This window comes from Platalea leucorodia (assembly GCF_965183815.1).
Source record: "Platalea leucorodia genome assembly, chromosome: 24".
NCBI lineage: Eukaryota > Metazoa > Chordata > Aves > Pelecaniformes > Threskiornithidae > Platalea > Platalea leucorodia.
In genome coordinates this window covers 3,781,719-3,793,975 of record NC_138846.1, presented here as the reverse complement: position 1 = coordinate 3,793,975, position 12,257 = coordinate 3,781,719, and positions in this window count along the sequence as shown.

Genomic DNA, 12,257 nt, shown 5'->3' with positions numbered 1-12,257 from the left:
CAAAGGTGCCAGGACCAAAAGCTCTTGCTGCTCTTCAAGGAGCCAGGCAACCCCATTCACAGCCCCACAAACGATGGCGCTCTCTCTTGCGACAGCCTCCCAAAGTCCAATACTAGCTGCCTGCACCCCTCGGTACGGCCGGAGCCCGGCTCAGCAATTGCAAACGTCCGGGGATTCCTCCCACACCAAAGGGGCCAGGACCAAAAGCTCTTGCTGCTCTTCAAGGAGCCAGGCAACCCCATTCACAGCCCCACAAACGATGGCGCTCTCTCTTGCGACAGCCTCCCAAAGTCCAGTACTAGCTGCCTGCACCCCTCGGTACGGCCGGAGCCCGGCTCAGCAATTGCGAACGTCTGGGGATTCCTCCCACACCAAAGGGGCCAGCACCAAAAGCTCTTGCTGCTCTTCAAGGAGCCAGGCAACCCCATTCACAGCCCCACAAACGATGGCGCTCTCTCTTGCGACAGCCTCCCAAAGTCCAACCCTAGCTGCCTGCGCTGCTGAGTACAGCCGGAGCCCCGCTCAGCAATTGCGAACGTCCAGGGATTCCTCCCACACCAAAGGGGCCAGCACCAAAAGCTCTTGTTGCTCTTGAAGGAGCCAGGCAACCCCATTCACAGCCCCACAAACGATGGCGCTCTCTCTTGCGACAGCCTCCCAAAGTCCAATACTAGCTGCCTGCACCACCGAGTACAGCCGGAGCCCGGCTCAAGAATTGCGAACGTCCGGGGATTCCTCCCACACCAAAGGGGCCAGGACCAAAAGCTCTTGCTGCTCTTCAAGGAGCCAGGCAACCCCATTCACAGCCCCACAAACGATGGCGCTCTCTCTTGCGACAGCCTCCCAAAGTCCAATACTAGCTGCCTGCACCCCTCGGTACAGCCGGAGCCCGGCTCAGCAATTGCGAACATCCAGGGATTCCTGCCACACCAAAGGGGCCAGCACCAAAAGCTCTTGCTGCTCTTCAAGGAGCCACGCAACCCCATTCACAGCCCCACAAACGCTGGCGCTCTCTCTTGCGACAGCCTCCCAAAGTCCAACACTAGCTGCCTGCACCACCGAGTACGGCCGGAGCCCGGCTCACCAATTGTAAACGTCCAGGGATTCCTCCCACACCAAAGGGGCCAGGACCAAAAGCTCTTGCTGCTCTTCAAGGAGCCAGGCAACCCCATTCACAGCCCCACAAACGCTGGCGCTCTCTCTTGCGACAGCCTCCCAAAGTCCAATACTAGCTGCCTGCACCACCGAGTACGGCTGGAGCCCGGCTCACCAATTGCAAACGTCCAGAGATTCCTGCCACACCAAAGGTGCCAGGACCAAAAGCTCTTGCTGCTCTTCAAGGAGCCAGGCAACCCCATTCACAGCCCCACAAACGATGGCGCTCTCTCTTGCGACAGCCTCCCAAAGTCCAATACTAGCTGCCTGCGCCGCTCGGTACGGCCGGAGCCAGGCTCAGCAATTGCGAACATCCAGGGATTCCTGCCACACCAAAGGTGCCAGGACCAAAAGCTCTTGCTGCTCTTCAAGGAGACAGGCAACCCCATTCACAGCCCCACAAACGCTGGCGCTCTCTCTTGCGACAGCCTCCCAAAGTCCAATACTAGCTGCCTGCACCACCGAGTACGGTCGGAGCCCGGCTCACCAATTGCAAACGTCCAGGGATTCCTCCCACACCAAAGGGGCCAGGACCAAAAGCTCTTGCTGCTCTTCAAGGAGCCAGGCAACCCCATTCACAGCCCCACAAACGCTGGCGCTCTCTCTTGCGACAGCCTCCCAAAGTCCAATACTAGCTGCCTGCACCACCGAGTACAGCCGGAGCCCGGCTCAGGAACTGCGAACGTCCGGGGATTCCTCCCACACCAAAGGGGCCAGGACCAAAAGCTCTTGCTGCTCTTCAAGGAGCCACGCAACCCCATTCACAGCCCCACAAACGATGGCGCTCTCTCTTGCGACAGCCTCCCAAAGTCCAATACTAGCTGCCTGCACCCCTCGGTACGGCCGGAGCCCAGCTCAACAATTGCGAACGTCCAGGGATTCCTCCCACACCAAAGGGGCCAGCACCAAAAGCTCTTGCTGCTCTTCAAGGAGCCACGCAACCCCATTCACAGCCCCACAAACGATGGCGCTCTCTCTTGCGACAGCCTCACAAAGTCCAATACTAGCTGCTTGCGCCGCTGAGTACAGCCGGAGCCCGGCTCAGCAATTGCGAACGTCCAGGGATTCCTCCCACACCAAAGGGGCCAGGACCAAAAGCTCTTGCTGCTCTTCAAGGAGCCACGCAACCCCATTCACAGCCCCACAAACGATGGCGCTCTCTCTTGCGACAGCCTCCCAAAGTCCAATACTAGCTGCCTGCACCCCTCGGTACAGCCGGAGCCCGGCTCAGCAATTGCGAACATCCAGGGATTCCTGCCACACCAAAGGGGCCAGCACCAAAAGCTCTTGCTGCTCTTCAAGGAGCCACGCAACCCCATTCACAGCCCCACAAACGCGGGCGCTCTCTCTTGCGACAGCCTCCCAAAGTCCAACACTAGCTGCCTGCGCTGCTGAGTACAGCCGGAGCCCGGCTCAGCAATTGCGAACGTCCAGGGATTCCTGCCACACCAAAGGGGCCAGGACCAAAAGCTCTTGCTGCTCTTCAAGGAGACAGGCAACCCCATTCACAGCCCCACAAACGCTGGTGCTCTCTCTTGCGACAGCCTCCCAAAGTCCAATACTAGCTGCCTGCACCACCGAGGACAGCCGGAGCCCGGCTCAGCAATTGCAAACGTCCAGGGATTCCTGCCACACCAAAGGGGCCAGGATCAAAAGCTCTTGCTGCTCTTGAAGGAGCCAGGCAACCCCATTCACAGCCCCACAAATGATGGCGCTCTCTCTTGCGACAGCCTCCCAAAGTCCAATACTAGCTGCCTGCGCCCCTCGGTACGGCCGGAGCCAGGCTCAGCAATTGCGAACATCCAGGGATTCCTGCCACACCAAAGGTGCCAGGACCAAAAGCTCTTGCTGCTCTTCAAGGAGACAGGCAACCCCATTCACAGCCCCACAAACGCTGGCGCTCTCTCTTGCGACAGCCTCCCAAAGTCCAATACTAGCTGCCTGCACCACCGAGTACAGCCGGAGCCCGGCTCAGCAATTGCAAACGTCCAGGGATTCCTCCCACACCAAAGGTGCCAGGACCAAAAGCTCTTGCTGCTCTTCAAGGAGCCAGGCAACCCCATTCACAGCCCCACAAACGATGGCGCTCTCTCTTGCGACAGCCTCCCAAAGTCCAATACTAGCTGCCTGCACCCCTCGGTACAGCCGGAGCCCGGCTCAGCAATTGCGAACATCCAGGGATTCCTCCCACACCAAAGGGGCCAGCACCAAAAGCTCTTGCTGCTCTTCAAGGAGCCACGCAACCCCATTCACAGCCCCACAAACACGGGCGCTCTCTCTTGCGACAGCCTCCCAAAGTCCAATACTAGCTGCCTGCACCACCGAGTACGGCTGGAGCCCGGCTCACCAATTGCAAACGTCCAGAGATTCCTGCCACACCAAAGGTGCCAGGACCAAAAGCTCTTGCTGCTCTTCAAGGAGCCACGCAACCCCATTCACAGCCCCACAAACGATGGCGCTCTCTCTTGCGACAGCCTCCCAAAGTCCAATACTACCTGCCTGCACCCCTCGGTACGGCCGGAGCCCGGCTCAGCAATTGCGAACGTCTGGGGATTCCTCCCACACCAAAGGTGCCAGGACCAAAAGCTCTTGCTGCTCTTCAAGGAGCCAGGCAACCCCATTCACAGCCCCACAAACGATGGCGCTCTCTCTTGCGACAGCCTCCCAAAGTCCAATACTAGCTGCCTGCACCCCTCGGTACGGCCGGAGCCCGGCTCAGCAATTGCGAACGTCCAGGGATTCCTCCCACACCAAAGGGGCCAGGACCAAAAGCTCTTGCTGCTCTTCAAGGAGCCAGGCAACCCCATTCACAGCCCCACAAACGATGGCGCTCTCTCTTGCGACAGCCTCACAAAGTCCAATACTAGCTGCTTGCGCCGCTGAGTACAGCCGGAGCCCGGCTCAGCAATTGCGAACGTCCAGGGATTCCTCCCACACCAAAGGGGCCAGGACCAAAAGCTCTTGCTGCTCTTCAAGGAGCCAGGCAACCCCATTCACAGCCCCACAAACGATGGCGCTCTCTCTTGCGACAGCCTCCCAAAGTCCAATACTAGCTGCCTGCACCCCTCGGTACGGCCGGACCCCGGCTCAGGAACTGCGAAGGTCCGGGGATTCCTCCCACACCAAAGGGGCCAGCACCAAAAGCTCTTGCTGCTCTTCAAGGAGCCAGGCAACCCCATTCACAGACCCACAAACGATGGCGCTCTCTCTTGCGACAGCCTCCCAAAGTCCAATATTAGCTGCCTGCACCACCGAGTACGGCCGGAGCCCGGCTCAGGAACTGCGAACGTCCAGGGATTCCTCCCACACCAAAGGGGCCAGCACCAAAAGCTCTTGCTGCTCTTCAAGGAGCCAGGCAACCCCATTCACAGCCCCACAAACGATGGCGCTCTCTCTTGCGACAGCCTCCCAAAGTCCAACCCTAGCTGCCTGCGCTGCTGAGTACAGCCGGAGCCCCGCTCAGCAATTGCGAACGTCCAGGGATTCCTCCCACACCAAAGGGGCCAGCACCAAAAGCTCTTGTTGCTCTTGAAGGAGCCAGGCAACCCCATTCACAGCCCCACAAACGATGGCGCTCTCTCTTGCGACAGCCTCCCAAAGTCCAATACTAGCTGCCTGCACCACCGAGTACAGCCGGAGCCTGGCTCTGCAATTGCGAACGTCCGGGGATTCCTCCCACACCAAAGGGGCCAGGACCAAAAGCTCTTGCTGCTCTTCAAGGAGCCAGGCAACCCCATTCACAGCCCCACAAACGATGGCGCTCTCTCTTGCGACAGCCTCCCAAAGTCCAATACTAGCTGCCTGCACCCCTCGGTACAGCCGGAGCCCGGCTCAGCAATTGCGAACATCCAGGGATTCCTGCCACACCAAAGGGGCCAGCACCAAAAGCTCTTGCTGCTCTTCAAGGAGCCACGCAACCCCATTCACAGCCCCACAAACGCTGGCGCTCTCTCTTGCGACAGCCTCCCAAAGTCCAACACTAGCTGCCTGCACCACCGAGTACGGCCGGAGCCCGGCTCACCAATTGCAAACGTCCAGGGATTCCTCCCACACCAAAGGGGCCAGGACCAAAAGCTCTTGCTGCTCTTCAAGGAGCCAGGCAACCCCATTCACAGCCCCACAAACGCTGGCGCTCTCTCTTGCGACAGCCTCCCAAAGTCCAATACTAGCTGCCTGCACCACCGAGTACGGCTGGAGCCCGGCTCACCAATTGCAAACGTCCAGAGATTCCTGCCACACCAAAGGTGCCAGGACCAAAAGCTCTTGCTGCTCTTCAAGGAGCCAGGCAACCCCATTCACAGCCCCACAAACGATGGCGCTCTCTCTTGCGACAGCCTCCCAAAGTCCAATACTAGCTGCCTGCGCCGCTCGGTACGGCCGGAGCCAGGCTCAGCAATTGCGAACATCCAGGGATTCCTGCCACACCAAAGGTGCCAGGACCAAAAGCTCTTGCTGCTCTTCAAGGAGACAGGCAACCCCATTCACAGCCCCACAAACGCTGGCGCTCTCTCTTGCGACAGCCTCCCAAAGTCCAATACTAGCTGCCTGCACAACCGAGTACAGCCGGAGCCTGGCTCAGCAATTGCGAACGTCCGGGGATTCCTCCCACACCAAAGGGGCCAGGACCAAAAGCTCTTGCTGCTCTTCAAGGAGCCAGGCAACCCCATTCACAGCCCCACAAACGATGGCGCTCTCTCTTGCGACAGCCTCCCAAAGTCCAATACTAGCTGCCTGCACCCCTCGGTACAGCCGGAGCCCGGCTCAGCAATTGCGAACATCCAGGGATTCCTCCCACACCAAAGGGGCCAGCACCAAAAGCTCTTGCTGCTCTTCAAGGAGCCACGCAACCCCATTCACAGCCCCACAAACGCTGGCGCTCTCTCTTGCGACAGCCTCCCAAAGTCCAATACTAGCTGCCTGCACCACCGAGTACGGCCGGAGCCCGGCTCACCAATTGCAAACGTCCAGGGATTCCTCCCACACCAAAGGGGCCAGGACCAAAAGCTCTTGCTGCTCTTCAAGGAGCCAGGCAACCCCATTCACAGCCCCACAAACGCTGGCGCTCTCTCTTGCGACAGCCTCCCAAAGTCCAATACTAGCTGCCTGCACCCCTCGGTACAGCCGGAGCCCGGCTCAGCAATTGCGAACATCCAGGGATTCCTGCCACACCAAAGGTGCCAGGACCAAAAGCTCTTGCTGCTCTTGAAGGAGCCACGCAACCCCATTCACAGCCCCACAAACGATGGCGCTCTCTCTTGCGACAGCCTCCCAAAGTCCAACACTAGCTGCCTGCACCACCGAGTACGGCCGGAGCCCGGCTCACCAATTGCAAACGTCCAGGGATTCCTCCCACACCAAAGGGGCCAGGACCAAAAGCTCTTGCTGCTCTTCAAGGAGCCAGGCAACCCCATTCACAGCCCCACAAACGATGGCGCTCTCTCTTGCGACAGCCTCCCAAAGTCCAATACTAGCTGCCTGCACCCCTCGGTACAGCCGGAGCCAGGCTCAGCAATTGCGAACGTCCAGGGATTCCTGCCACACCAAAGGTGCCAGGACCAAAAGCTCTTGCTGCTCTTCAAGGAGCCAGGCAACCCCATTCACAGCCCCACAAACGATGGCGCTCTCTCTTGCGACAGCCTCCCAAAGTCCAATACTAGCTGCCTGCACCCCTCGGTACGGCCGGAGCCCGGCTCAGCAATTGCAAACGTCCGGGGATTCCTCCCACACCAAAGGGGCCAGGACCAAAAGCTCTTGCTGCTCTTCAAGGAGCCAGGCAACCTCATTCACAGCCCCACAAACGATGGCGCTCTCTCTTGCGACAGCCTCCCAAAGTCCAGTACTAGCTGCCTGCACCCCTCGGTACGGCCGGAGCCCGGCTCAGCAATTGCGAACGTCTGGGGATTCCTCCCACACCAAAGGTGCCAGGACCAAAAGCTCTTGCTGCTCTTCAAGGAGCCAGGCAACCCCATTCACAGCCCCACAAACGATGGCGCTCTCTCTTGCGACAGCCTCCCAAAGTCCAACCCTAGCTGCCTGCGCTGCTGAGTACAGCCGGAGCCCCGCTCAGCAATTGCGAACGTCCAGGGATTCCTCCCACACCAAAGGGGCCAGCACCAAAAGCTCTTGTTGCTCTTGAAGGAGCCAGGCAACCCCATTCACAGCCCCACAAACGATGGCGCTCTCTCTTGCGACAGCCTCCCAAAGTCCAATACTAGCTGCCTGCACCACCGAGTACAGCCGGAGCCCGGCTCAAGAATTGCGAACGTCCGGGGATTCCTCCCACACCAAAGGGGCCAGGACCAAAAGCTCTTGCTGCTCTTCAAGGAGCCAGGCAACCCCATTCACAGCCCCACAAACGATGGCGCTCTCTCTTGCGACAGCCTCCCAAAGTCCAATACTAGCTGCCTGCACCCCTCGGTACAGCCGGAGCCCGGCTCAGCAATTGCGAACATCCAGGGATTCCTGCCACACCAAAGGGGCCAGCACCAAAAGCTCTTGCTGCTCTTCAAGGAGCCACGCAACCCCATTCACAGCCCCACAAACGCTGGCGCTCTCTCTTGCGACAGCCTCCCAAAGTCCAACACTAGCTGCCTGCACCACCGAGTACGGCCGGAGCCCGGCTCACCAATTGTAAACGTCCAGGGATTCCTCCCACACCAAAGGGGCCAGGACCAAAAGCTCTTGCTGCTCTTCAAGGAGCCAGGCAACCCCATTCACAGCCCCACAAACGCTGGCGCTCTCTCTTGCGACAGCCTCCCAAAGTCCAATACTAGCTGCCTGCACCACCGAGTACGGCTGGAGCCCGGCTCACCAATTGCAAACGTCCAGAGATTCCTGCCACACCAAAGGTGCCAGGACCAAAAGCTCTTGCTGCTCTTCAAGGAGCCAGGCAACCCCATTCACAGCCCCACAAACGATGGCGCTCTCTCTTGCGACAGCCTCCCAAAGTCCAATACTAGCTGCCTGCGCCGCTCGGTACGGCCGGAGCCAGGCTCAGCAATTGCGAACATCCAGGGATTCCTGCCACACCAAAGGTGCCAGGACCAAAAGCTCTTGCTGCTCTTCAAGGAGACAGGCAACCCCATTCACAGCCCCACAAACGCTGGCGCTCTCTCTTGCGACAGCCTCCCAAAGTCCAATACTAGCTGCCTGCACAACCGAGTACAGCCGGAGCCTGGCTCAGCAATTGCGAACGTCCGGGGATTCCTCCCACACCAAAGGGGCCAGGACCAAAAGCTCTTGCTGCTCTTCAAGGAGCCAGGCAACCCCATTCACAGCCCCACAAACGATGGCGCTCTCTCTTGCGACAGCCTCCCAAAGTCCAATACTAGCTGCCTGCACCCCTCGGTACAGCCGGAGCCCGGCTCAGCAATTGCGAACATCCAGGGATTCCTCCCACACCAAAGGGGCCAGCACCAAAAGCTCTTGCTGCTCTTCAAGGAGCCACGCAACCCCATTCACAGCCCCACAAACGCTGGCGCTCTCTCTTGCGACAGCCTCCCAAAGTCCAACACTAGCTGCCTGCACCACCGAGTACGGCCGGAGCCCGGCTCACCAATTGCAAACGTCCAGGGATTCCTCCCACACCAAAGGGGCCAGGACCAAAAGCTCTTGCTGCTCTTCAAGGAGCCAGGCAACCCCATTCACAGCCCCACAAATGATGGCGCTCTCTCTTGCGACAGCCTCCCAAAGTCCAATACTAGCTGCCTGCACCCCTCGGTACAGCCGGAGCCCGGCTCAGCAATTGCGAACATCCAGGGATTCCTGCCACACCAAAGGGGCCAGCACCAAAAGCTCTTGCTGCTCTTCAAGGAGCCACGCAACCCCATTCACAGCCCCACAAACGCTGGCGCTCTCTCTTGCGACAGCCTCCCAAAGTCCAACACTAGCTGCCTGCACCACCGAGTACGGCCGGAGCCCGGCTCAGCAATTGCAAACGTCCAGGGATTCCTCCCACACCAAAGGGGCCAGGACCAAAAGCTCTTGCTGCTCTTCAAGGAGCCAGGCAACCCCATTCACAGCCCCACAAACACGGGCGCTCTCTCTTGCGACAGCCTCCCAAAGTCCAATACTAGCTGCCTGCACCACCGAGTACGGCTGGAGCCAGGCTCACCAATTGCAAACGTCCAGAGATTCCTCCCACACCAAAGGTGCCAGGACCAAAAGCTCTTGCTGCTCTTCAAGGAGCCAGGCAACCCCATTCACAGCCCCACAAACGATGGCGCTCTCTCTTGCGACAGCCTCCCAAAGTCCAATACTAGCTGCCTGCACCCCTCGGTACGGCCGGAGCCCGGCTCAGCAATTGCAAACGTCCGGGGATTCCTCCCACACCAAAGGGGCCAGGACCAAAAGCTCTTGCTGCTCTTCAAGGAGCCAGGCAACCCCATTCACAGCCCCACAAACGATGGCGCTCTCTCTTGCGACAGCCTCCCAAAGTCCAGTACTAGCTGCCTGCACCCCTCGGTACGGCCGGAGCCCGGCTCAGCAATTGCGAACGTCTGGGGATTCCTCCCACACCAAAGGTGCCAGGACCAAAAGCTCTTGCTGCTCTTCAAGGAGCCAGGCAACCCCATTCACAGCCCCACAAACGATGGCGCTCTCTCTTGCGACAGCCTCCCAAAGTCCAATACTAGCTGCCTGCACCCCTCGGTACGGCCGGAGCCCGGCTCAGCAATTGCGAACGTCCAGGGATTCCTCCCACACCAAAGGGGCCAGGACCAAAAGCTCTTGCTGCTCTTCAAGGAGCCACGCAACCCCATTCACAGCCCCACAAACGCTGGCGCTCTCTCTTGCGACAGCCTCCCAAAGTCCAATACTAGCTGCCTGCACCACCGAGTACAGCCGGAGCCCAGTTCAGCAATTGCAAACGTCCAGGGATTCCTCCCACACCAAAGGTGCCAGGACCAAAAGCTCTTGCTGCTCTTCAAGGAGCCAGGCAACCCCATTCACAGCCCCACAAACGATGGCGCTCTCTCTTGCGACAGCCTCCCAAAGTCCAATACTAGCTGCCTGCACCCCTCGGTACAGCCAGAGCCCGGCTCAGCAATTGCAAACGTCCGGGGATTCCTCCCACACCAAAGGGGCCAGGACCAAAAGCTCTTGCTGCTCTTCAAGGAGCCACGCAACCCCATTCACAGCCCAACAAACAATGGCGCTCTCTCTTGCGACAGCCTCCCAAAGTCCAATACTAGCTGCCTGCACCCCTCGGTACAGCCGGAGCCCGGCTCAGCAATTGCGAACATCCAGGGATTCCTGCCACACCAAAGGGGCCAGCACCAAAAGCTCTTGCTGCTCTTCAAGGAGCCACGCAACCCCATTCACAGCCCCACAAACGCTGGCGCTCTCTCTTGCGACAGCCTCCCAAAGTCCAACACTAGCTGCCTGCACCACCGAGTACGGCCGGAGCCCGGCTCACCAATTGCAAACGTCCAGGGATTCCTCCCACACCAAAGGGGCCAGGACCAAAAGCTCTTGCTGCTCTTCAAGGAGCCAGGCAACCCCATTCACAGCCCCACAAACGCTGGCGCTCTCTCTTGCGACAGCCTCCCAAAGTCCAATACTAGCTGCCTGCACCCCTCGGTACGGCCGGAGCCCGGCTCAGCAATTGCAAACGTCCAGAGATTCCTGCCACACCAAAGGTGCCAGGACCAAAAGCTCTTGCTGCTCTTCAAGGAGCCAGGCAACCCCATTCACAGCCCCACAAACGATGGCGCTCTCTCTTGCGACAGCCTCCCAAAGTCCAATACTAGCTGCCTGCACCCCTCGGTACGGCCGGAGCCCGGCTCAGCAATTGCAAACGTCCGGGGATTCCTCCCACACCAAAGGTGCCAGGACCAAAAGCTCTTGCTGCTCTTCAAGGAGCCACGCAACCCCATTCACAGCCCCACAAACGATGGCGCTCTCTCTTGCGACAGCCTCCCAAAGTCCAATACTAGCTGCCTGCACCCCTCGGTACAGCCGGAGCCTGGCTCAGCAAATGCGAACCTCCAGATATTCCTCCCACACAAAAGGGGCCAGGACCAAAAGCTCTTGCTGCTCTTCAAGGAGCCACGCAACCCCATTCACAGCCCCACAAACGCTGGCGCTCTCTCTTGCGACAGCCTCCCAAAGTCCAATACTAGCTGCCTGCGCCGCTGAGTACAGCCGGAGCCCAGTTCAGCAATTGCAAACGTCCAGGGATTCCTGCCACACCAAAGGTGCCAGGACCAAAAGCTCTTGCTGCTCTTCAAGGAGCCAGGCAACCCCATTCACAGCCCCACAAACGATGGCGCTCTCTCTTGCGACAGCCTCCCAAAGTCCAATACTAGCTGCCTGCAACCCTCGGTACGGCCGGACCCCGGCTCAGCAATTGCAAACGTCCGGGGATTCCTCCCACACCAAAGGGGCCAGGACCAAAAGCTCTTGCTGCTCTTCAAGGAGCCACGCAACCCCATTCACAGCCCCACAAACGATGGCGCTCTCTCTTGCGACAGCCTCCCAAAGTCCAACACTAGCTGCCTGCACCACCGAGTACGGCCGGAGCCCGGCTCACCAATTGCAAACGTCCAGGGATTCCTCCCACACCAAAGGGGCCAGGACCAAAAGCTCTTGCTGCTCTTCAAGGAGCCAGGCAACCCCATTCACAGCCCCACAAACGCTGGCGCTCTCTCTTGCGACAGCCTCCCAAAGTCCAATACTAGCTGCCTGCACCCCTCGGTACGGCCGGAGCCCGGCTCAGCAATTGCAAACGTCCAGAGATTCCTGCCACACCAAAGGTGCCAGGACCAAAAGCTCTTGCTGCTCTTCAAGGAGCCAGGCAACCCCATTCACAGCCCCACAAACGATGGCGCTCTCTCTTGCGACAGCCTCCCAAAGTCCAATACTAGCTGCCTGCACCACCGAGGACAGCCGGAGCCCGGCTCAGCAATTGCAAACGTCCAGGGATTCCTCCCACACCAAAGGGGCCAGGACCAAAAGCTCTTGCTGCTCTTCAAGGAGCCAGGCAACCCCATTCACAGCCCCACAAACGATGGCGCTCTCTCTTGCGACAGCCTCCCAAAGTCCAATACTAGCTGCCTGCACCCCTCGGTACAGCCGGAGCCAGGCTCACCAATTGCGAACGT